Source organism: Salvelinus namaycush, unplaced genomic scaffold (genome assembly GCF_016432855.1).
Source record: "Salvelinus namaycush isolate Seneca unplaced genomic scaffold, SaNama_1.0 Scaffold1074, whole genome shotgun sequence".
NCBI lineage: Eukaryota > Metazoa > Chordata > Actinopteri > Salmoniformes > Salmonidae > Salvelinus > Salvelinus namaycush.
The window spans coordinates 18,552-42,244 of NW_024057758.1; the positions used below are offsets into that span (position 1 = coordinate 18,552).

Genomic DNA, 23,693 nt, shown 5'->3' on the forward strand with positions numbered 1-23,693 from the left:
ATGTTATCAGACTGTCATCTGATGAGGTTTTTTCTTGGTTAGTGGCTATCAATATCTTTATTTGGCCGAATTGGTGATAGCACCTGATGGAGTAAGAAACTGATGGAGTTAGGAAAGTGGTGTCTTTTGCTAACGTGGTTAGCTAATAGATTTACATATTTTGTCTTCCCTGTAAAACATTTTACAAATCTGAAATGGTGGCTTTATTCACAAGATCTGTATCTTTCATTTGGTGTCTTGGACTTGTGATTTAATGATATTTAGATTTTCCTTTTTCATTGTGACGCGATGCTAATCAGTGAGGGGGGGGTTGGGGTGCTTGTCAGTTGGGACGCTAGCGTCCCAACTATCCCAGAGAAGTTAATACAGCTGGACTAAAATTTAAACCCTGTCTCTCTCTCCAATTCATTTGTATATATTGAATAAAGTTGGACTCAGAGTGCAACCTTGTCTCACTCGCCAATTAATTTCTAAACTTTGAATAAAGTTGAACTCAGCCTGCAACCGTGCCTAACTCCCCAATTAATTTTCAAAATGTTGAATAAAGTTGGTCTCAGACTGCAACCTTGTCTCACTCCCCAATTCAAAATAAGGAACGCTTCATTCCACTGTAGACTGAGCTTCTCTCAGCCAGCAATTCCCCTCCTCCTTAGACTAGGATGGGAAATTTATTTCTCCGGTCACTACCGGCCAATCTTCTCTGTTTGGTTCCAGTTTCTCGACGTGTGAGGAAAATGAGGAGCGCTTCACGGATTTGCATGTCATCCTTTCGCAGGGGCCATGCTAATCTTCTCTGTATCAATCCAATTTTAGTATATGTGCTGCCGAAGGGAGCACAATACAGACCTAGGAGAGGCCCTCATATATAGGACACAAGCCCTCTGATGGTTCTGGTCATGGTTGGGGTCAAACAGGGTTCAAACTGACCTTCAGACCCTCAAAAACCACCCCTAGAATATTGCTGTGATGTTTAAACTTTATTTGTTGATGTAGAACTTGAAATAGAATTGACTTTTGATTTTTTTAAGAATGATCTCAGACTAAAATGTAGTTTAAAAACAAAGCCTTTTATGATTCACAGGGCTCTTGGTCTCTAACCCCTCACCTGCTGCTTTTAGTTGCTCCTCCCCAAGTCTTTGTTCCCCTGCCCCGACCACTTCCCACCCTTCCCCCGTTTTCTGCAACATGGCCTGGCCAAAGATACGTATAACTAACTCCCCAATTAGTAGAGGGAGAGCGAGAGAGTCTGAGTCTGACTTTGATGTCTGTTTAAATGTTGTGACATTCAAGTTTGTTATGTTTAATACAGCTGGACTAAAATTTAAACCCTGTCTCTCTCTCCAATTCATTTGTATATATTGAATAAAGTTGGACTCAGAGTGCAACCTTGTCTCACTCGCCAATTAATTTCTAAACTTTGAATAAAGTTGAACTCAGCCTGCAACCGTGCCTAACTCCCCAATTAATTTTCAAAATGTTGAATAAAGTTGGTCTCAGACTGCAACCTTGTCTCACTCCCCAATTCAAAATAAGGAACGCTTCATTCCACTGTAGACTGAGCTTCTCTCAGCCAGCAATTCCCCTCCTCCTTAGACTAGGATGGGAAATTTATTTCTCCGGTCACTACCGGCCAATCTTCTCTGTTTGGTTCCAGTTTCTCGACGTGTGAGGAAAATGAGGAGCGCTTCACGGATTTGCGTGTCATCCTTTCGCAGGGGCCATGCTAATCTTCTCTGTATCAATCCAATTTTAGTATATGTGCTGCCAAAGGGAGCACAATACAGACCTAGGAGAGGCCCTCATATATAGGACACAAGCCCTCTGATGGTTCTGGTCATGGTTGGGGTCAAACAGGGTTCAAACTGACCTTCAGACCCTCAAAAACCACCCCTAGAATATTGCTGTGATGTTTAAACTTTATTTGTTGATGTAGAACTTGAAATAGAATTGACTTTTGATTTTTTTAAGAATGATCTCAGACTAAAATGTAGTTTAAAAACAAAGCCTTTTATGATTCACAGGGCTCTTGGTCTCTAACCCCTCACCTGCTGCTTTTAGTTGCTCCTCCCCAAGTCTTTGTTCCCCTGCCCCGACCACTTCCCACCCTTCCCCCGTTTTCTGCAACATGGCCTGGCCAAAGATACGTATAACTAACTCCCCAATTAGTAGAGGGAGAGAGAGAGAGTCTGAGTCTGACTTTGATGTCTGTTTAAATGTTGTGACATTCAAGTTTGTTATGTTTAATACAGCTGGACTAAAATGTAAACCCTGTCTCTCTCTCCAATTCATTTGTATATATTGAATAAAGTTGGACTCAGAGTGCAACCTTGTCTCACTCGCCAATTAATTTCTAAACTTTGAATAAAGTTGAACTCAGCCTGCAACCGTGCCTAACTCCCCAATTAATTTTCAAAATGTTGAATAAAGTTGGTCTCAGACTGCAACCTTGTCTCACTCCCCAATTCAAAATAAGGAACGCTTCATTCCACTGTAGACTGAGCTTCTCTCAGCCAGCAATTCCCCTCCTCCTTAGACTAGGATGGGAAATTTATTTCTCCGGTCACTACCGGCCAATCTTCTCTGTTTGGTTCCAGTTTCTCGACGTGTGAGGAAAATGAGGAGCGCTTCACGGATTTGCGTGTCATCCTTTCGCAGGGGCCATGCTAATCTTCTCTGTATCGATCCAATTTTAGTATATGTGCTGCCGAAGCGAGCACAATACAGACCTAGGAGAGGCCCTCATATATAGGACACAAGCCCTCTGATGGTTCTGGTCATGGTTGGGGTCAAACAGGGTTCAAACTGACCTTCAGACCCTCAAAAACCACCCCTAGAATATTGCTGTGATGTTTAAACTTTATTTGTCCATGTAGAACTTGAAATAGAATTGACTTTTGATTTTTTTAAGAATGATCTCAGACTAAAATGTAGTTTAAAAACAAAGCCTTTTATGATTCACAGGGCTCTTGGTCTCTAACCCCTCACCTGCTGCTTTTAGTTGCTCCTCCCCAAGTCTTTGTTCCCCTGCCCCGACCACTTCCCACCCTTCCCCCGTTTTCTGCAACATGGCCTGGCCAAAGATACGTATAACTAACTCCCCAATTAGTAGAGGGAGAGAGAGAGAGTCTGAGTCTGACTTTGATGTCTGTTTAAATGTTGTGACATTCAAGTTTGTTATGTTTAACCTCTCTGGGATATAGGGGGTGCTGTTTCGACTTAGGGAAAATTGGTCTCCAAATTAAACTGCCTAGTACTCAATTCTTGCTCGTACAATATGCATATTATTGTTATTATTGGATAGAAAACACTCTCTAGTTTCTATAGCCGTTTGAATTATGTCTCTGAGTGGAACAGAACTCATTCTACAGCACTTTTCCTCCCAGTGTGTGAGATTTCAGAAATCTTGGCCTCTGGTTCCAGATCAGTTTTAAAGTCCCTGTAAATCCTATGAGGATACAAACACTGCCCACGCCTTCCTCTAGATGTCAGTAAGTGGTGACAATTTGAATGGAGTCGATTGCGCAATCAGGGCCTCTATAAATCACCAAATACCGGAAGTAGCGTTCTTTTGGACCCTGCGCTCAACGCAAGAATGACGTCGGACTGGCCTTTTTCCAAGCCTTGGTTTAGCCAGTAATATAGCGCCGGTCATGTTTTTACTCGTTATAGGTGTTAAAAACATCATAAGGTAGTTAATTTAAACCGTTTTATAGCAATTTATATCCGTTTAGTGCGATTTTGAGGCATTTCTATGTGATGCTCTTTGAAGCGCCGGGCACGTTTCGGGGTCCCGGTCGAACGTTAGTGGGCATTTCGACGGACAGAGGACATCTTTCGACCAAAAGAAGATTAGACCCAAGAAAGGATACATTGCCCAAGATTCTGATGGAAGATCACCTCATAGTAAGAAATATTTAAGATGATAAATCGTTGTTCTGTCGAAAATTTTTAAACGCATATTCCGCCATTTTGTTTGGTATAGCTTCGCTTGGCGAACCCTGTATTGCACAGTAAGGATAATTTTAGAAATGTAATTCAGCGATTGCATTAAGAACTAATTTGTCTTTCGATAGCTGTCCAACTTATATTTTTTTAGTCAAGTTTATGAATAGTTATCCATGAGACAAGACCACTGTGAAAGATGGCGACCGACATTTTCAGGCTAGTTTTGCTAGTATTGTCATTGTATAACCACGGTTTTTTGTGGCTAAATATGCACATTTTCGAACAAACTCTATATGTATGTTGTAATATGATGTTACAGGAGTGTCATCGGAAGAATTCTGATAAGGTTAGTGAAAAAATTAATATATTTTGGCGATGATAACGATATCGCTCTCTTTGGCTTGAATCAATGGTCGGGTAACGTTTGCATATGTGGTATGCTAATATAACGATTTATTGTGTTTTCGCTGTAAAACACTTAGAACATCTGAAATATTGTCTGAATTCACAAGATCTGTGTCTTTCCATTGCTGTGAGCTGTGTATTTTTAAGAAATGTTTTATGATTAGTAATTAGGTAATACACGTTGCTCTCTGTATTTATTCTAGTCGAGTTGTGATGGTGGGTGCAATTGTAAACTATGATTTATACCTGAAATATGCACATTTTTCTAACAAAACCTATCCTATACAATAAATATGTTATCAGACTGTCATCTGATGAGGTTTTTTCTTGGTTAGTGGCTATCAATATCTTTATTTGGCCGAATTGGTGATAGCACCTGATGGAGTAAGAAACTGATGGAGTTAGGAAAGTGGTGTCTTTTGCTAACGTGGTTAGCTAATAGATTTACATATTTTGTCTTCCCTGTAAAACATTTTACAAATCTGAAATGGTGGCTTTATTCACAAGATCTGTATCTTTCATTTGGTGTCTTGGACTTGTGATTTAATGATATTTAGATTTTCCTTTTTCATTGTGACGCGATGCTAATCAGTGAGGGGGGGGTTGGGGTGCTTGTCAGTTGGGACGCTAGCGTCCCAACTATCCCAGAGAAGTTAATACAGCTGGACTAAAATTTAAACCCTGTCTCTCTCTCCAATTCATTTGTATATATTGAATAAAGTTGGACTCAGAGTGCAACCTTGTCTCACTCGCCAATTAATTTCTAAACTTTGAATAAAGTTGAACTCAGCCTGCAACCGTGCCTAACTCCCCAATTAATTTTCAAAATGTTGAATAAAGTTGGTCTCAGACTGCAACCTTGTCTCACTCCCCAATTCAAAATAAGGAACGCTTCATTCCACTGTAGACTGAGCTTCTCTCAGCCAGCAATTCCCCTCCTCCTTAGACTAGGATGGGAAATTTATTTCTCCGGTCACTACCGGCCAATCTTCTCTGTTTGGTTCCAGTTTCTCGACGTGTGAGGAAAATGAGGAGCGCTTCACGGATTTGCGTGTCATCCTTTCGCAGGGGCCATGCTAATCTTCTCTGTATCAATCCAATTTTAGTATATGTGCTGCCAAAGGGAGCACAATACAGACCTAGGAGAGGCCCTCATATATAGGACACAAGCCCTCTGATGGTTCTGGTCATGGTTGGGGTCAAACAGGGTTCAAACTGACCTTCAGACCCTCAAAAACCACCCCTAGAATATTGCTGTGATGTTTAAACTTTATTTGTTGATGTAGAACTTGAAATAGAATTGACTTTTGATTTTTTTAAGAATGATCTCAGACTAAAATGTAGTTTAAAAACAAAGCCTTTTATGATTCACAGGGCTCTTGGTCTCTAACCCCTCACCTGCTGCTTTTAGTTGCTCCTCCCCAAGTCTTTGTTCCCCTGCCCCGACCACTTCCCACCCTTCCCCCGTTTTCTGCAACATGGCCTGGCCAAAGATACGTATAACTAACTCCCCAATTAGTAGAGGGAGAGAGAGAGAGTCTGAGTCTGACTTTGATGTCTGTTTAAATGTTGTGACATTCAAGTTTGTTATGTTTAATACAGCTGGACTAAAATGTAAACCCTGTCTCTCTCTCCAATTCATTTGTATATATTGAATAAAGTTGGACTCAGAGTGCAACCTTGTCTCACTCGCCAATTAATTTCTAAACTTTGAATAAAGTTGAACTCAGCCTGCAACCGTGCCTAACTCCCCAATTAATTTTCAAAATGTTGAATAAAGTTGGTCTCAGACTGCAACCTTGTCTCACTCCCCAATTCAAAATAAGGAACGCTTCATTCCACTGTAGACTGAGCTTCTCTCAGCCAGCAATTCCCCTCCTCCTTAGACTAGGATGGGAAATTTATTTCTCCGGTCACTACCGGCCAATCTTCTCTGTTTGGTTCCAGTTTCTCGACGTGTGAGGAAAATGAGGAGCGCTTCACGGATTTGCGTGTCATCCTTTCGCAGGGGCCATGCTAATCTTCTCTGTATCGATCCAATTTTAGTATATGTGCTGCCGAAGCGAGCACAATACAGACCTAGGAGAGGCCCTCATATATAGGACACAAGCCCTCTGATGGTTCTGGTCATGGTTGGGGTCAAACAGGGTTCAAACTGACCTTCAGACCCTCAAAAACCACCCCTAGAATATTGCTGTGATGTTTAAACTTTATTTGTCCATGTAGAACTTGAAATAGAATTGACTTTTGATTTTTTTAAGAATGATCTCAGACTAAAATGTAGTTTAAAAACAAAGCCTTTTATGATTCACAGGGCTCTTGGTCTCTAACCCCTCACCTGCTGCTTTTAGTTGCTCCTCCCCAAGTCTTTGTTCCCCTGCCCCGACCACTTCCCACCCTTCCCCCGTTTTCTGCAACATGGCCTGGCCAAAGATACGTATAACTAACTCCCCAATTAGTAGAGGGAGAGAGAGAGAGTCTGAGTCTGACTTTGATGTCTGTTTAAATGTTGTGACATTCAAGTTTGTTATGTTTAACCTCTCTGGGATATAGGGGGTGCTGTTTCGACTTAGGGAAAATTGGTCTCCAAATTAAACTGCCTAGTACTCAATTCTTGCTCGTACAATATGCATATTATTGTTATTATTGGATAGAAAACACTCTCTAGTTTCTATAGCCGTTTGAATTATGTCTCTGAGTGGAACAGAACTCATTCTACAGCACTTTTCCTCCCAGTGTGTGAGATTTCAGAAATCTTGGCCTCTGGTTCCAGATCAGTTTTAAAGTCCCTGTAAATCCTATGAGGATACAAACACTGCCCACGCCTTCCTCTAGATGTCAGTAAGTGGTGACAATTTGAATGGAGTCGATTGCGCAATCAGGGCCTCTATAAATCACCAAATACCGGAAGTAGCGTTCTTTTGGACCCTGCGCTCAACGCAAGAATGACGTCGGACTGGCCTTTTTCCAAGCCTTGGTTTAGCCAGTAATATAGCGCCGGTCATGTTTTTACTCGTTATAGGTGTTAAAAACATCATAAGGTAGTTAATTTAAACCGTTTTATAGCAATTTATATCCGTTTAGTGCGATTTTGAGGCATTTCTATGTGATGCTCTTTGAAGCGCCGGGCACGTTTCGGGGTCCCGGTCGAACGTTAGTGGGCATTTCGACGGACAGAGGACATCTTTCGACCAAAAGAAGATTAGACCCAAGAAAGGATACATTGCCCAAGATTCTGATGGAAGATCACCTCATAGTAAGAAATATTTAAGATGATAAATCGTTGTTCTGTCGAAAATTTTTAAACGCATATTCCGCCATTTTGTTTGGTATAGCTTCGCTTGGCGAACCCTGTATTGCACAGTAAGGATAATTTTAGAAATGTAATTCAGCGATTGCATTAAGAACTAATTTGTCTTTCGATAGCTGTCCAACTTATATTTTTTTAGTCAAGTTTATGAATAGTTATCCATGAGACAAGACCACTGTGAAAGATGGCGACCGACATTTTCAGGCTAGTTTTGCTAGTATTGTCATTGTATAACCACGGTTTTTTGTGGCTAAATATGCACATTTTCGAACAAACTCTATATGTATGTTGTAATATGATGTTACAGGAGTGTCATCGGAAGAATTCTGATAAGGTTAGTGAATATATTTTGGCGATGATAACGATATCGCTCTCTTTGGCTTGAATCAATGGTCGGGTAACGTTTGCATATGTGGTATGCTAATATAACGATTTATTGTGTTTTCGCTGTAAAACACTTAGAACATCTGAAATATTGTCTGAATTCACAAGATCTGTGTCTTTCCATTGCTGTGAGCTGTGTATTTTTAAGAAATGTTTTATGATTAGTAATTAGGTAATACACGTTGCTCTCTGTATTTATTCTAGTCGAGTTGTGATGGTGGGTGCAATTGTAAACTATGATTTATACCTGAAATATGCACATTTTTCTAACAAAACCTATCCTATACAATAAATATGTTATCAGACTGTCATCTGATGAGGTTTTTTCTTGGTTAGTGGCTATCAATATCTTTATTTGGCCGAATTGGTGATAGCACCTGATGGAGTAAGAAACTGATGGAGTTAGGAAAGTGGTGTCTTTTGCTAACGTGGTTAGCTAATAGATTTACATATTTTGTCTTCCCTGTAAAACATTTTACAAATCTGAAATGGTGGCTTTATTCACAAGATCTGTATCTTTCATTTGGTGTCTTGGACTTGTGATTTAATGATATTTAGATTTTCCTTTTTCATTGTGACGCGATGCTAATCAGTGAGGGGGGGGTTGGGGTGCTTGTCAGTTGGGACGCTAGCGTCCCAACTATCCCAGAGAAGTTAATACAGCTGGACTAAAATTTAAACCCTGTCTCTCTCTCCAATTCATTTGTATATATTGAATAAAGTTGGACTCAGAGTGCAACCTTGTCTCACTCGCCAATTAATTTCTAAACTTTGAATAAAGTTGAACTCAGCCTGCAACCGTGCCTAACTCCCCAATTAATTTTCAAAATGTTGAATAAAGTTGGTCTCAGACTGCAACCTTGTCTCACTCCCCAATTCAAAATAAGGAACGCTTCATTCCACTGTAGACTGAGCTTCTCTCAGCCAGCAATTCCCCTCCTCCTTAGACTAGGATGGGAAATTTATTTCTCCGGTCACTACCGGCCAATCTTCTCTGTTTGGTTCCAGTTTCTCGACGTGTGAGGAAAATGAGGAGCGCTTCACGGATTTGCGTGTCATCCTTGCGCCTGATGGGGCTCATTCTTCTCTGTCCTAAATGTTCTAAATGTTCTAAATGTTCTAAATATTTTCCAAATAGCCATATCCAATCAGAGCTTCAGCTTGTTCTAAATTGGAGAAAGAGAGCAAAAACCAACCAATGAACAGCCTATCTTGTTCATTATTTTTTCAGCCAATCATCTTCCTCTGAAATGTTCCCTACCGTCACTTCGTCAAAATCTTTTTCCAGGCAGCCATTGATTGAGCATACACACGGTGAGTATCCGAGGTAATTTTGCCTAATTTGCAAAGAATTTAACATCAACGAGTATAAATGTGATGAAATAAGACAATAACAAGTCAAGCCAACCGAATTGTTTAACTACAGGGACTACCCAAATTGTTTAATTTAACAACGTCTGTAGATCGCTAGCTACTGTAGCTATAGTCACTGTTAGCATTGGCTGTAAAATATTTTCCTGACAGAAATCGATGATACCCGATGAATATATGAGGGAATTGCGCTTAGTTTGCAAAGAAATGATAATAACCGACGAGTAGCACGTCTAGGCAACCGAATTGTTTGACTACAGGGGCTACCCAAGCTGTGTAATTTAACGTGTTTATATCGCTAGCTACTTTAAACTAGGTTTACAAAATCTCAAAAGTTTATTTGACCGCTGACAACCCTATAAAACCTTAGCTAAAATTTCTATCATCTCAAAGTTGGAATTGTATACTACTTAAATGTCTATTTTCCTTCGTTTTTTGATGGCATGCATTTGAAGTGTATGTTGTTGGATGCATTGTATGATATGTGACAACCTGGGGCAAACGTGTCTTTCTATGAATTTAACTAAACTGAATGTAACTGCATCTAAGTTATTAACCCTGCCCTGGCACCCCCCACCACACTGTTGAACCTAGCAGACATATCAATCAAACGTGAGTTCCTTTATATGTACCTAATATGGTTATGCTGTCGCTTGTCGCTGCACTCCTCACTCATGATAATAGTTTGTTTCTTGCCAATAAGATGGAAATTCCTAGGTTCCGGTTCACACCCTCACAGGAGTTGGTCCTCAGGGCCACACCCCAGGCAGTTAAAGTGGCCGCTGACGGCCCCCCTGCCTCGGGTGCTCAGGGCCCTCCTGTGAGGGCTAAGAAGTGGGAGGAAGTGGAGGCAGAGGCTCGAGCCCGCGTCGTCTCCGAGGGAGGTGACCCCGGTGCAGAGATGGTCGTCCTGAGCCAGTGCACGGTTCAGTTCGGCAAGTACCGGGGTCAGACCTTCAAGTGGATGATGGAGAACGACGTGGGCTACATGGTGCACCTGGTAACGGTGCATCAGAAGGAGAGAGAGCGAGAGTGCAGCGTTTCCCAGCATCCCCTGATGGCCAACAAGGACGCCTTGACTCGCTACTCGTGCGCCTATCCGGCCTTCGCTGAGATGGTCAGGTTCAACCGGGCGCACGAGGAAGCTAAAGTCCTGTCCTCCCAGCCAGGTGAGTTTGTTTAATTCTCCTCATTGTATGTAAGATGTAACTCTTTTGCTCTGATAGTTAATTGGTTCCCGTGCTGATTTCAGGCCAGGGGGGCAAGGCCCTTGTTGGCATCGGGAAGTACAAGTGGGACACGCTGCAGGACCTGTATGAGGCTACGGGTGCAGACAGGATAAGGTAATGGGTGCACGTGTCTTTTGTGTTTTCTTTGTTCATGTCAGTGTGTTTTATGCAACATTTTACATCTGAAATGTTCCCTCTACTGTATCTCACAGATATGTCAGGAGCATGAGGACGCAGACACCCCGTTATCCTGGGAGTGCGATGGCCGCCTTGATTGATTACATTCAGCGCAGAGACCAGGAGGGGGTAGCTGCTGTGGCCAGGCCCGCCGCAGCAGCCAGCACCACCCCCGCCAGCACCACCCGGCCCAAGAGTGCGGCTTCGTAAGTGTTACATATCATCTTAAAGGAAAATATAATTCTACTTGTTCCACACAGTTGGAAATGATGACATATATGCTATGTTTTGTTTTCAAAGGCCTCTTGGTCCTGCGATCTCTGCGTTCCTGTCAAGGCGCTCTCTCACCCCAGGTGAACTGCAGGTGAAGATGAAGAAGCTCATGGCTTCTCAGCCTGCAGTTCAAGGTGAGTGTCTAGTTACACATGTAAGATAATTTGAACTTTTTGGATAAGCTGTGTAGCTCCTAATCCTTTCTCTCTCCACTTGCTATAGGGGTGTCTTTCCCTCGACCAGCACTGCCACCAACAGATCTATCGGACGCAGAGCTGGTCAAAGCAGCTGCTGACATAGACACACGTATGTTTTTACGTCACTATTAATTGACAAAGCACATTTGAAAATTATTCAGTTAAAGTTTGTTGACATATTAAAGTGTTTTTAATATTTTTCCTATCATCAGCCCAAGGAAATGTATTGGTAAGAGTCATCTGGGTTTAGAGGAGAGTCACTGCATGTATGAACTACTAAATAACGTATCTTGCCACTGTAGCTGTCATCCTGTATGTCACGTATTCCTAACTTTCCTTTTTCCATTTAAATCACTAATTTCATTTCATTGTTTTGTTACATCCTATCACTGATTGATATTCATCTGGGCATGTTGGAATGTGCTAATAACTTAATCACCGTTATCTACATGTGTAATATGTCTGTCCATGCATGCAAGCATTTATTTATTTATGCATTCATTCATTTAACCTATTTATTTCTGTGTCATTGCAAAAGCCGTAGCCCTACAGGTTCCCCCATCGCTCCCTCAGCCTCTGACTCCAACTGACCAAGCCCCGGTTCCTACCCCGGTTCCTGCCCCGGTCGCTGCTCCTGCCCCACGGGGGCAGAGCGAAGAGGAGGATTTGCCCCGGCAGTCCTTCCTGCCTCCAAGGCCCTCCTCAGAAAGTGCTGAGGTAAATTCATCAACTGTAATTACTCCACATTGTTAAGATAGTAAGCCAAATTGGACACAGTTGTCTTGTCTCCTGGATACTCTCTCCCTGTCCGTTTCTCTGAAACATTATCATCCCTTCTCCCCCGCCTCCATCACTCTCTCCCCCAGCTGCTGCTTCCAGAGAGTTGGCGTTCATCTCTCACCAAGGAGCAGCAGCGGTGGATCGGCCGCACGCTGTTCACCAGGAACAGCATTGGGAGGTCGACACTCACCACTGACCTGGTCACGTGGTGGACGCCTCCCCAACCTCGGCCGATCTACAATCAGCCACCCGCATCCCCCGACCCCTTCTTCGCATGTCGGCTGTTCCTTTGGATGCCCGTACGTATATGGGCATACAAGCTGGCATGCCCCCAGTCTGGGTGCAGAGGCACCCTATGCAAGGCTGGGCTCTACAAGACCATCCGGAGGGTCTTGGACATCGACTGCTGGTATCTCATGGCCACTGAGTACCTGGAATGCAGTCGGTGTAAGAAGAAGGTGGCGGGGTGGTCACGGGACCTTGTCAGTCAGCTGGACGCTCGGCATCGCTGCCAGTTCCCAGCAATATTGACATACAAGTAAGTTCACAAGATTTAGTTAGTTTGTAATAAAGTCAAATTAATGCGTGTCATTCATATGCTTTTTATCTCTCTCTCTCTCTCTCTCTAGGCTGTCCTGTGACCTGCGGGTTGTGAGGATGCTGAGGTCGCGCACTTTGGGGAACAGTGCGTCACAGACCTACAGCAAGCTGTGTGAAAGTCACAGCGAGTCCTGGATGCGGAGCGGTATACGGTACCTCGGGGAGTGCGAGCAGTTTCTGGCCTTGGGCACTGGGCGGCAGTTCACTGATCTACCGGAGATGCCCCCGGTGCCCTCACCCGTCTGGCTGCTGACAGTCTACAGCCATGACGTGCTGTCGCGGCTGGACGAGGTGAAGGCCAGGGTCACCTCCATCTTTGGGTCCATCTTAAAGATGGACTCTACCAAGAAGGTGAGTTTTCACTTAGAAATGTGAAGATAAGTCGTGTCTGATTTTGTATATCTATATTTCAATAATGTCTTAACTTTTCTGTCTTTGTGTGTCTGTCTCCAGGTGACCAAAAAGCTCGCGGGTACCGCTGCAGACACGGCCGCCTGGGTTACCAACGTCGGCAACGAGCACGGGCAGGTCCTCGTCAGTGTCCTCACTGCCGGTGAGGGCGAGGGCCTGCTCCCCATGGCGGCTGGTCTCATGGGGCGGTACCGACTCGCCGGGGTGGCGCCCCCCCAGCTCATGTACGTGGACCGAGACTGCTGCTCCAGCTTCGGCGGATCAAAGACAGCTGCCATGTACAATGAGTGGGACCAGCTGGTGGTTCGGCTGGACATCTGGCACCTGATGCGGCGGTTCGCGGCAGGTGTCACCACTGAGAGCCACCAGCTCTACGGTCCCTTCATGCGGCAGCTGTCAGCCTGCATCTTTGAGTGGGATGCAGGCGATGTCCGCCGACTGCTGGAGGCCAAGAGGTCTGCGCTGGAGGTGAGGCGCGGGATGGTCGGCCTCACCGAGGCGGAGGTTTCGAGGCTGATCGGCAGAAAGGAGATGGCACTTCACTGTCGGCGTCGTACGCGTGGAGCTGCGGCGACCGAAGTCCTTCTCCTTGACCTCCTCGAGACCTTCAACAGCGAGAAGGGGGTCGACACCCTGGGCATCCCGTTGCTGGACTCCGTCCGCATCCAGGCGATCTGGAAAGAGCAGAGGCGCCACCTCCACTGCATACAGGACCCACCCGGTGTACAGCTGTACACCGAGACCGGCAAAATCACCAAGGGCGGCGTGATTTTGCCAGTTTATCGCTGCGCACGGGGCTCCACATCCTTGGAGTCATTCCACCTCCACCTCAACCGGTTCATCCCAGGTAAATGTCATTGTGTAGCTTAAAGTAATGCTTCATGTTTAATGTTAACAGCAACGGCTCTCCCACTCCTAATCATGCATTGTTCTCTCAGGTACCAGGGCAAATGCAATGCATTTCCAGGCATTCCTGTTGGATGGACTGGTGAGGTGGAACGAGGACCGTGCGCAGGCAGCAGTGGTGGGAAAGAACAGGCAGCCCCTGCTCTCCTACAGTGGCCACCTGCAGCACCTCCTTAACCTGAGCAGCCAAAGGGTGCTTGGCAAGGAACAGGTGAAGGACTACTCCAAGCCTAGCGAGTACACGGGTAAGTCTAGTAAGCGAATGAACATTTACATCAATTGCATTAATTACATCCCATTAACACTTCCCGACTTTGCTTTTGCCTGATTTTTTTTGTTTTTGTTGCTTTAATAGGGGAACTCCTCGGAGTGGAGTACCTGTACTCGCAGACTGGCAGAGTGTTGCAGGATGTCAGCGTGGACCCTGACCTTCCTGAAGAGGCAGCCGCCGTCGAGCAGCTCGACGAGGAGGACGAGGGCTTTCAGGAGGAGGATGTGGACCCGACAATCCACATCCCTCATGTCACACCAATGAGCGCCCCGTCCTCCAGCTCAGCGGCACCTCTGTCAGGGGAACCCGCTGACGCACCCAGGTCTGGGCCATCCAGTCCCACCGCCCCTCAAGACGGAAGCTCTCCTGAGGCATTTGATCGACACGGTTCTCCTCACCCTGACCACTCCTCTGATTCAGAGGTAATTATAATTAACCTTTTGTGTTGTTAAAAAGAAAAATGATATTGCAACCTCTTTTAAAGAAGGTTCATTTAGAAAGCTCACAACACAATAGTTTATTTTTTATTTTTTTTATCCATCAGTGTGATTTTCAGTTAGTTACACAATGTAAAATAACATCTTTTTCCTCTGTAGTAACATCTTACGTGTTAACCCTAAATGTGCGACGTTGTCTCTTTATCTTCAGGGGGAGACTAAAGGCCCTGATGCAATGTCGGGCTACCAGCATGTCCGCAGGCTTGCCAGGGCCTTGGTGGGGGTGAGGAACCGTCAGGGGCTGTCGGACCGTAGGGTAGACGGTCTGGTGGAGCTGTGGCTGGCGCTGCCAGACTTTGACAAGCAACGCTTGATCTACCCTGCCCGACACCAGGAGAGGATCGTTCAGGGGCGGTTCAAGGCAACGAAGGGGAAGTCGTCCATTGTCCCAGGAAAAGAATCTCTCCAACGGTATGTTGTTAGTGTTCATGTCCTCCACCTTACTATATTATATTGGCTGCCTCTACATTAAATGCTTATAAAGGTTAATTGATGGCTATCATTATTTTTCCATGTTCTCTAATTATTTATCTCCTCTGTTTCAGTTGCCTTCTCGGACTCAACTCGGGCCCTGCTAATTGGCCGGGCACCAGCCGTTTGGTGGAGGCAATTTGCAGTCAGCTCTGCCAAATCCATCCCAGCGCCACGCAGTTTGCCGGCGTCAAGAAGAGCAGGTGGGCGCTCATTCTGGCAGACTACGTGGCCATCAGGGAGGCAGTGCTGAACAGCCCGAGGTTGATGACCCAGACCAACCTTCAGCTCTTTGAGCTGAATCAAAGGACCATCAGTCAATGGTAAGACATTAACTTATGGACGACTTGTTACATAAAGCCATGTGACTAATGACAATTTGTGTGACAGCTTGTGTTTCTTTTCTCTCCCTGTTTCAGGTACTCCCGGCGTCAGAAGGAGAGGGAGAGGATGGTGCTGCAGCAGGGAATGGGGCTCGCTGCTGCCCCCAGCGTCACCGCCCAGCCCCTCCCTGCAGCCAAGCCCCTCCACTTCAAGCAGGAGGGAATCAAGGCACCCTTCCCTTTCCCTACGCCGCCCCCCCCTGTCCCACGCCAGACCACCCAGCAAGGAGAGCCAACCCACGCGCCCATTCTGCCAGCCGACCTGGAGCAACAACCCCCCGCACTTCCAGGCCCCTCCGAAGCCCAAGGACAACAGACGGGCTGCTCTTTACCTCCTCCAGTGCCAAGGACAACGGCTTGGAGGAGGAAGAGGATGGCGGAGGAAACACAGGAAGGGACAGCCGGGAAGAGAAGGCAACGTGAGCATTACGTCTGCGCCAAATGCGGGTTGCCGAAGCGTAGGGAGACGGGGCACAGCCGCTTCGGCATCGCGACTTTCTGCTCTGTTGCTGCGGGGGGTAAGACCGTGGCCCAGTGGCTGGCGGAAATGAAGGACGCTAAGGGGAGAAGTGAAGGACACTGAGCCACTGGCTGGGTGGTCGGACGTTTTTGTTGTTGTAAATAGTTCACCGTTTTCCTCTACTTGGACCGAGACCTTGAGCGCGGTGTAGAGGCTTGTGTGTGTTGAGGACCCTCAGAGCTATATTGTTTGGAGTCTATAAGACTACTGGTAGGGTTACCCATGGTAGGCAGTTCTGAGGCGAGACACCAGACTAACATCGGTCCGTTGCCAAACAAAATGCACATGAACATTTTATTAACATAGTTCAATAAGAAGACTGTATAGCAAAGACAGACAGACAGGATTGTGATGAACCTGTATAAAAAATAAAAAAACCGATAGACATTAAAATATACAAATCAAACATGATTTATCAATACATCTTCAAGTGAATTATGGTGTGTTAATTTGTGTATAGAGATTGCTGACATTTATTTAATGTTTATTGGATTTAATGTGTTAATTTGTGTAAAGAGATTGCTGACATTGAATGTGTTAATTTGTGTATGGAGATTGCTGACATTTATTTAATGTTTATTGGATTTGATAATTTAATAAATATCTTCCATTTCATCCTGTTTCATCATTAAAATTCCTATACTGGGCTTCTGTGTCTGTCATCACTGTTTAGATCTGGTGCTCAAAAGCACATGGCTACTTAATATGCATTGTTGACGCGTCCCCTGCCAACTCCTCCTCTCACCCAGCAAAATCCCCCGTTTTCCCCTCCTGCTTCGACAGAGAACAACGGGCAATATCTTTTGCGCAGGGGCCATGCTAATCTTCTCTGTATCGATCCAATTTTAGTATATGTGCTGCCGAAGCGAGCACAATACAGACCTAGGAGAGGCCCTCATATATTGGACACAAGCCCTCTGATGGTTCTGGTCATGGTTGGGGTCAAACAGGGTTCAAACTGACCTTCAGACCCTCAAAAACCACCCCTAGAATATTGCTGTGATGTTTAAACTTTATTTGTCCATGTAGAACTTGAAATAGAATTGACTTTTGATTTTTTTAAGAATGATCTCAGACTAAAATGTAGTTTAAAAACAAAGCCTTTTATGATTCACAGGGCTCTTGGTCTCTAACCCCTCACCTGCTGCTTTTAGTTGCTCCTCCCCAAGTCTTTGTTCCCCTGCCCCGACCACTTCCCACCCTTCCCCCGTTTTCTGCAACATGGCCTGGCCAAAGATACGTATAACTAACTCCCCAATTAGTAGAGGGAGAGAGAGAGAGTCTGAGTCTGACTTTGATGTCTGTTTAAATGTTGTGACATTCAAGTTTGTTATGTTTAATACAGCTGGACTAAAATTTAAACCCTGTCTCTCTCTCCAATTCATTTGTATATATTAAATAAAGTTGGACTCAGAGTGCAACCTTGTCTCACTCGCCAATTAATTTCTAAACTTTGAATAAAGTTGAACTCAGCCTGCAACCGTGCCTAACTCCCCAATTAATTTTCAAAATGTTGAATAAAGTTGGTCTCAGACTGCAACCTTGTCTCACTCCCCAATTCAAAATAAGGAACGCTTCATTCCACTGTAGACTGAGCTTCTCTCAGCCAGCAATTCCCCTCCTCCTTAGACTAGGATGGGAAATTTATTTCTCCGGTCACTACCGGCCAATCTTCTCTGTTTGGTTCCAGTTTCTCGACGTGTGAGGAAAATGAGGAGCGCTTCACGGATTTGCGTGTCATCCTTTCGCAGGGGCCATGCTAATCTTCTCTGTATCGATCCAATTTTAGTATATGTGCTGCCGAAGCGAGCACAATACAGACCTAGGAGAGGCCCTCATATATAGGACACAAGCCCTCTGATGGTTCTGGTCATGGTTGGGGTCAAACAGGGTTCAAACTGACCTTCAGACCCTCAAAAACCACCCCTAGAATATTGCTGTGATGTTTAAACTTTATTTGTCCATGTAGAACTTGAAATAGAATTGACTTTTGATTTTTTTAAGAATGATCTCAGACTAAAATGTAGTTTAAAAACAAAGCCTTTTATGATTCACAGGGCTCTTGGTCTCTAACCCCTCACCTGCTGCTTTTAGTTGCTCCTCCCCAAGTCTTTGTTCCCCTGCCCCGACCACTTCCCACCCTTCCCCCGTTTTCTGCAACATGGCCTGGCCAAAGATACGTATAACTAACTCCCCAATTAGTAGAGGGAGAGAGAGAGAGTCTGAGTCTGACTTTGATGTCTGTTTAAATGTTGTGACATTCAAGTTTGTTATGTTTAATACAGCTGGACTAAAATTTAAACCCTGTCTCTCTCTCCAATTCATTTGTATATATTAAATAAAGTTGGACTCAGAGTGCAACCTTGTCTCACTCGCCAATTAATTTCTAAACTTTGAATAAAGTTGAACTCAGCCTGCAACCGTGCCTAACTCCCCAATTAATTTTCAAAATGTTGAATAAAGTTGGTCTCAGACTGCAACCTTGTCTCACTCCCCAATTCAAAATAAGGAACGCTTCATTCCACTGTAGACTGAGCTTCTCTCAGCCAGCAATTCCCCTCCTCCTTAGACTAGGATGGGAAATTTATTTCTCCGGTCACTACCGGCCAATCTTCTCTGTTTGGTTCCAGTTTCTCGACGTGTGAGGAAAATGAGGAGCGCTTCACGGATTTGCGTGTCATCCTTTCGCAGGGGCCATGCTAATCTTCTCTGTATCGATCCAATTTTAGTATATGTGCTGCCGAAGCGAGCACAATACAGACCTAGGAGAGGCCCTCATATATTGGACACAAGCCCTCTGATGGTTCTGGTCATGGTTGGGGTCAAACAGGGTTCAAACTGACCTTCAGACCCTCAAAAACCACCCCTAGAATATTGCTGTGATGTTTAAACTTTATTTGTCCATGTAGAACTTGAAATAGAATTGACTTTTGATTTTTTTAAGAATGATCTCAGACTAAAATGTAGTTTAAAAACAAAGCCTTTTATGATTCACAGGGCTCTTGGTCTCTAACCCCTCACCTGCTGCTTTTAGTTGCTCCTCCCCAAGTCTTTGTTCCCCTGCCCCGACCACTTCCCACCCTTCCCCCGTTTTCTGCAACATGGCCTGGCCAAAGATACGTATAACTAACTCCCCAATTAGTAGAGGGAGAGAGAGAGAGTCTGAGTCTGACTTTGATGTCTGTTTAAATGTTGTGACATTCAAGTTTGTTATGTTTAATACAGCTGGACTAAAATTTAAACCCTGTCTCTCTCTCCAATTCATTTGTATATATTAAATAAAGTTGGACTCAGAGTGCAACCTTGTCTCACTCGCCAATTAATTTCTAAACTTTGAATAAAGTTGAACTCAGCCTGCAACCGTGCCTAACTCCCCAATTAATTTTCAAAATGTTGAATAAAGTTGGTCTCAGACTGCAACCTTGTCTCACTCCCCAATTCAAAATAAGGAACGCTTCATTCCACTGTAGACTGAGCTTCTCTCAGCCAGCAATTCCCCTCCTCCTTAGACTAGGATGGGAAATTTATTTCTCCGGTCACTACCGGCCAATCTTCTCTGTTTGGTTCCAGTTTCTCGACGTGTGAGGAAAATGAGGAGCGCTGCTGCCGAAGCGAGCACAATACAGACCTAGGAGAGGCCCTCATATATTGGACACAAGCCCTCTGATGGTTCTGGTCATGGTTGGGGTCAAACAGGGTTCAAACTGACCTTCAGACCCTCAAAAACCACCCCTAGAATATTGCTGTGATGTTTAAACTTTATTTGTCCATGTAGAACTTGAAATAGAATTGACTTTTGATTTTTTTAAGAATGATCTCAGACTAAAATGTAGTTTAAAAACAAAGCCTTTTATGATTCACAGGGCTCTTGGTCTCTAACCCCTCACCTGCTGCTTTTAGTTGCTCCTCCCCAAGTCTTTGTTCCCCTGCCCCGACCACTTCCCACCCTTCCCCCGTTTTCTGCAACATGGCCTGGCCAAAGATACGTATAACTAACTCCCCAATTAGTAGAGGGAGAGAGAGAGAGTCTGAGTCTGACTTTGATGTCTGTTTAAATGTTGTGACATTCAAGTTTGTTATGTTTAATACAGCTGGACTAAAATTTAAACCCTGTCTCTCTCTCCAATTCATTTGTATATATTAAATAAAGTTGGACTCAGAGTGCAACCTTGTCTCACTCGCCAATTAATTTCTAAACTTTGAATAAAGTTGAACTCAGCCTGCAACCGTGCCTAACTCCCCAATTAATTTTCAAAATGTTGAATAAAGTTGGTCTCAGACTGCAACCTTGTCTCACTCCCCAATTCAAAATAAGGAACGCTTCATTCCACTGTAGACTGAGCTTCTCTCAGCCAGCAATTCCCCTCCTCCTTAGACTAGGATGGGAAATTTATTTCTCCGGTCACTACCGGCCAATCTTCTCTGTTTGGTTCCAGTTTCTCGACGTGTGAGGAAAATGAGGAGCGCTTCACGGATTTGCGTGTCATCCTTTCGCAGGGGCCATGCTAATCTTCTCTGTATCGATCCAATTTTAGTATATGTGCTGCCGAAGCGAGCACAATACAGACCTAGGAGAGGCCCTCATATATAGGACACAAGCCCTCTGATGGTTCTGGTCATGGTTGGGGTCAAACAGGGTTCAAACTGACCTTCAGACCCTCAAAAACCACCCCTAGAATATTGCTGTGATGTTTAAACTTTATTTGTCCATGTAGAACTTGAAATAGAATTGACTTTTGATTTTTTTAAGAATGATCTCAGACTAAAATGTAGTTTAAAAACAAAGCCTTTTATGATTCACAGGGCTCTTGGTCTCTAACCCCTCACCTGCTGCTTTTAGTTGCTCCTCCCCAAGTCTTTGTTCCCCTGCCCCGACCACTTCCCACCCTTCCCCCGTTTTCTGCAACATGGCCTGGCCAAAGATACGTATAACTAACTCCCCAATTAGTAGAGGGAGAGAGAGAGAGTCTGAGTCTGACTTTGATGTCTGTTTAAATGTTGTGACATTCAAGTTTGTTATGTTTAATACAGCTGGACTAAAATTTAAACCCTGTCTCTCTCTCCAATTCATTTGTATATATTAAATAAAGTTGGACTCAGAGTGCAACCTTGTCTCACTCGCCAATTAATTTCTAAACTTTGAATAAAGTTGAACTCAGCCTGCAACCGTGCCTAACTCCCCAATTAATTTTCAAAATGTTGAATAAAGTTGGTCTCAGACTGCAACCTTGTCTCACTCCCCAATTCAAAATAAGGAACGCTTCATGAATTTGCTCGTCATTCTACTGTAGACTGAGCTTCTCTCAGCCAGCAATTTGAGTCTGAGGAGCTATATTGTCTGTAGTCTATAAGACTACTGGTAGGGTAACCCATGGTAACCCCATGGTAGGCGGTTCTGAGGAACTATATTGTCTGTAGTCTATAAGACTACTGGTAGGGTAACCCCATGGTAGGCAGTTCTGAGGAACTATATTGTCTGTAGTCTATAAGACTACTGGTAGGGTAACCCATGGTAGGCAGTTCTGAGGAACTATATTGTCTGTAGTCTATAAGACTACTGGTAGGGTAACCCCATGGTAGGCGGTTCTGAGGAGCTATATTGTCTGTAGTCTATAAGACTACTGGTAGGGTAACCCATGGTAGGCAGTTCTGAGGAACTATATTGTCTGTAGTCTATAAGACTACTGGTAGGGTAACCCATGGTAGGCAGTTCTGAGGAACTATATTGTCTGTAGTCTATAAGACTACTGGTAGGGTAACCCATGGTAGGCGGTTCTGAGAAACTATATTGTCTGTAGTCTATAAGACTACTGGTAGGGTAACCCCATGGTAGGCAGTTCTGAGGAACTATATTGTCTGTAGTCTATAAGACTACTGGTAGGGTAACCCCATGGTAGGCGGTTCTGAGGAACTATATTGTCTGTAGTCTATAAGACTACTGGTAGGGTAACCCCATGGTAGGCGGTTCTGAGGAGCTATATTGTCTGTAGTCTATAAGACTACTGGTAGGGTAACCCCATGGTAGGCGGTTCTGAGGAACTATATTGTCTGTAGTCTATAAGACCACTGGTAGGGTAACCCATGGTAACCCATGGTAACCATGGTAGGCAGTTCTGAGGAGAGACACCAGACTAATGTCGGTCTGTTCCCAAACAAAATGCACGTTTTATGAGCACATGAACATTTTATTTACATAGTTCAATAAGAAGACTGTATAGCAAAGACAGACAGGTTCGTGACGAACCTGTTAAAAAAATTAATAGACATTAAAATATACATGTACAAATCAAACATGATTTATCAATATATCCATTGAAAACTCAACTTCTTGTTAGAGCTAATGTTTTTTTTCAACAGCAGTTAAAATTATTTTATTTTTTTTCACCTTTATTTAACCAGGTAGGCTAGTTGAGAACAAGTTCTCATTTACAACTGCGAACTGGCCAAGATAAAGCAAAGCAGTGAGACACAGACAACAACACAGAGTTACACATGGAATAACATGGAATAAACAAGCCAATAACACAATAAACAAGTCAATGACACAGTAGAAAAAAATAAAGTCTATATACATTGTGTGCAAAAGGCATGGCAATAAATACGCCATAGTAGCGAAGAATTACAATTCAGCAGATTAAACCTGTTGGGGCTGCAAGCCCGAGGTCGGTACACTTATGACAACATCCAGCTCAAGTGCAGGGCGCGAAATTCAAAATCTATTTTTTTTAAATATTTTACTTTCACACATTAACAAGTCCAATACAGCATTTGAAAGATAAACATCTTGTGAATCCAGCCAACATGTCCGATTTTTAAAATGTTTTACAGCGAAAACACCACGTATATTTATGTTAGTTCACCACCAAATACAAAAGCGGACAGACATTTTTCACAGCACAGGTAGCATGCACAAAGCCAACCTAACTAACCAAGATCCAACCAAACAAACCTAGAAACAACTTCCTCAGATGACAGTCCTATAACATGTTACACAATAAATCTATGTTTTGTTCGAAAAATGTGCATATTTGAGCTATAAATCAGTTTTACATTACTGCTACCATCATAGCTACAGTCAGAAATAGCACGGGAGTAGCCAGAGTAAATACAGACACCAACGTCAACTACCTAATTACTCATCATAAAACATTTCAGAAAAATATATGGTGTATAGCAAATGAAAGACAAAGATCTTGTGAATACAGCCAATATTTCCGATTTTTTAAGTGTTTTACAGCGAAAACACAATATAGCGTTATATTAGCTTACTGCAATAGCTAACACACAACAGCATTGATTCCAAGTAATCGGTAGCGATAGCACAGTTCGACAGATATATGAAATAGCATCCCAAATTGGGTCCTACCTTTGTTGATCTTCCATCAGAATGTTGTACATGGGGTCCTTTGTCCAGAACCGTCTTTATTTGGATCCAGAACGAACTCTTTCCCTCTTGAATTAGCAAGCACACTGGCCATGCGGCGCTAACCTCTCCTTCTTGAACAAATTCATACAACGCATCACGCCTAAAGTCCCGAATAAATTTCAATAATATAATAAAAC

At 43.8% G+C, this 23,693-nt stretch overlaps 8 non-coding genes and 1 pseudogene across 8 annotated transcripts; all 9 read right to left on the minus strand.

Annotated features, from left to right (window-relative positions):
* Window positions 1–730: 730 nt before the first annotated feature.
* On the minus strand, window positions 731–837 carry LOC120035632. Its single transcript, XR_005474249.1, has one exon. It is a non-coding gene; the product is annotated as a U6 spliceosomal RNA (small nuclear RNA).
* Window positions 838–1,670: 833 nt separating this feature from the next.
* LOC120035629 lies at window positions 1,671–1,777 on the minus strand. Its single transcript, XR_005474246.1, has one exon. It is a non-coding gene; the product is annotated as a U6 spliceosomal RNA (small nuclear RNA).
* An 833-nt stretch (window positions 1,778–2,610) lies between these two features.
* On the minus strand, window positions 2,611–2,717 carry LOC120035623. The gene has a single exon (XR_005474241.1). It is a non-coding gene; the product is annotated as a U6 spliceosomal RNA (small nuclear RNA).
* Window positions 2,718–5,373: 2,656 nt separating this feature from the next.
* On the minus strand, window positions 5,374–5,480 carry LOC120035631. The gene has a single exon (XR_005474248.1). It is a non-coding gene; the product is annotated as a U6 spliceosomal RNA (small nuclear RNA).
* An 833-nt stretch (window positions 5,481–6,313) lies between these two features.
* Window positions 6,314–6,420, minus strand: LOC120035624. The gene has a single exon (XR_005474242.1). It is a non-coding gene; the product is annotated as a U6 spliceosomal RNA (small nuclear RNA).
* Window positions 6,421–16,933: 10,513 nt separating this feature from the next.
* Window positions 16,934–17,003, minus strand: LOC120035634 (annotated as a pseudogene).
* Window positions 17,004–17,836: 833 nt separating this feature from the next.
* On the minus strand, window positions 17,837–17,943 carry LOC120035625. The gene has a single exon (XR_005474243.1). It is a non-coding gene; the product is annotated as a U6 spliceosomal RNA (small nuclear RNA).
* Window positions 17,944–18,776: 833 nt separating this feature from the next.
* LOC120035626 lies at window positions 18,777–18,883 on the minus strand. Its single transcript, XR_005474244.1, has one exon. It is a non-coding gene; the product is annotated as a U6 spliceosomal RNA (small nuclear RNA).
* A 1,699-nt stretch (window positions 18,884–20,582) lies between these two features.
* LOC120035628 lies at window positions 20,583–20,689 on the minus strand. The gene has a single exon (XR_005474245.1). It is a non-coding gene; the product is annotated as a U6 spliceosomal RNA (small nuclear RNA).
* Window positions 20,690–23,693: the final 3,004 nt, after the last annotated feature.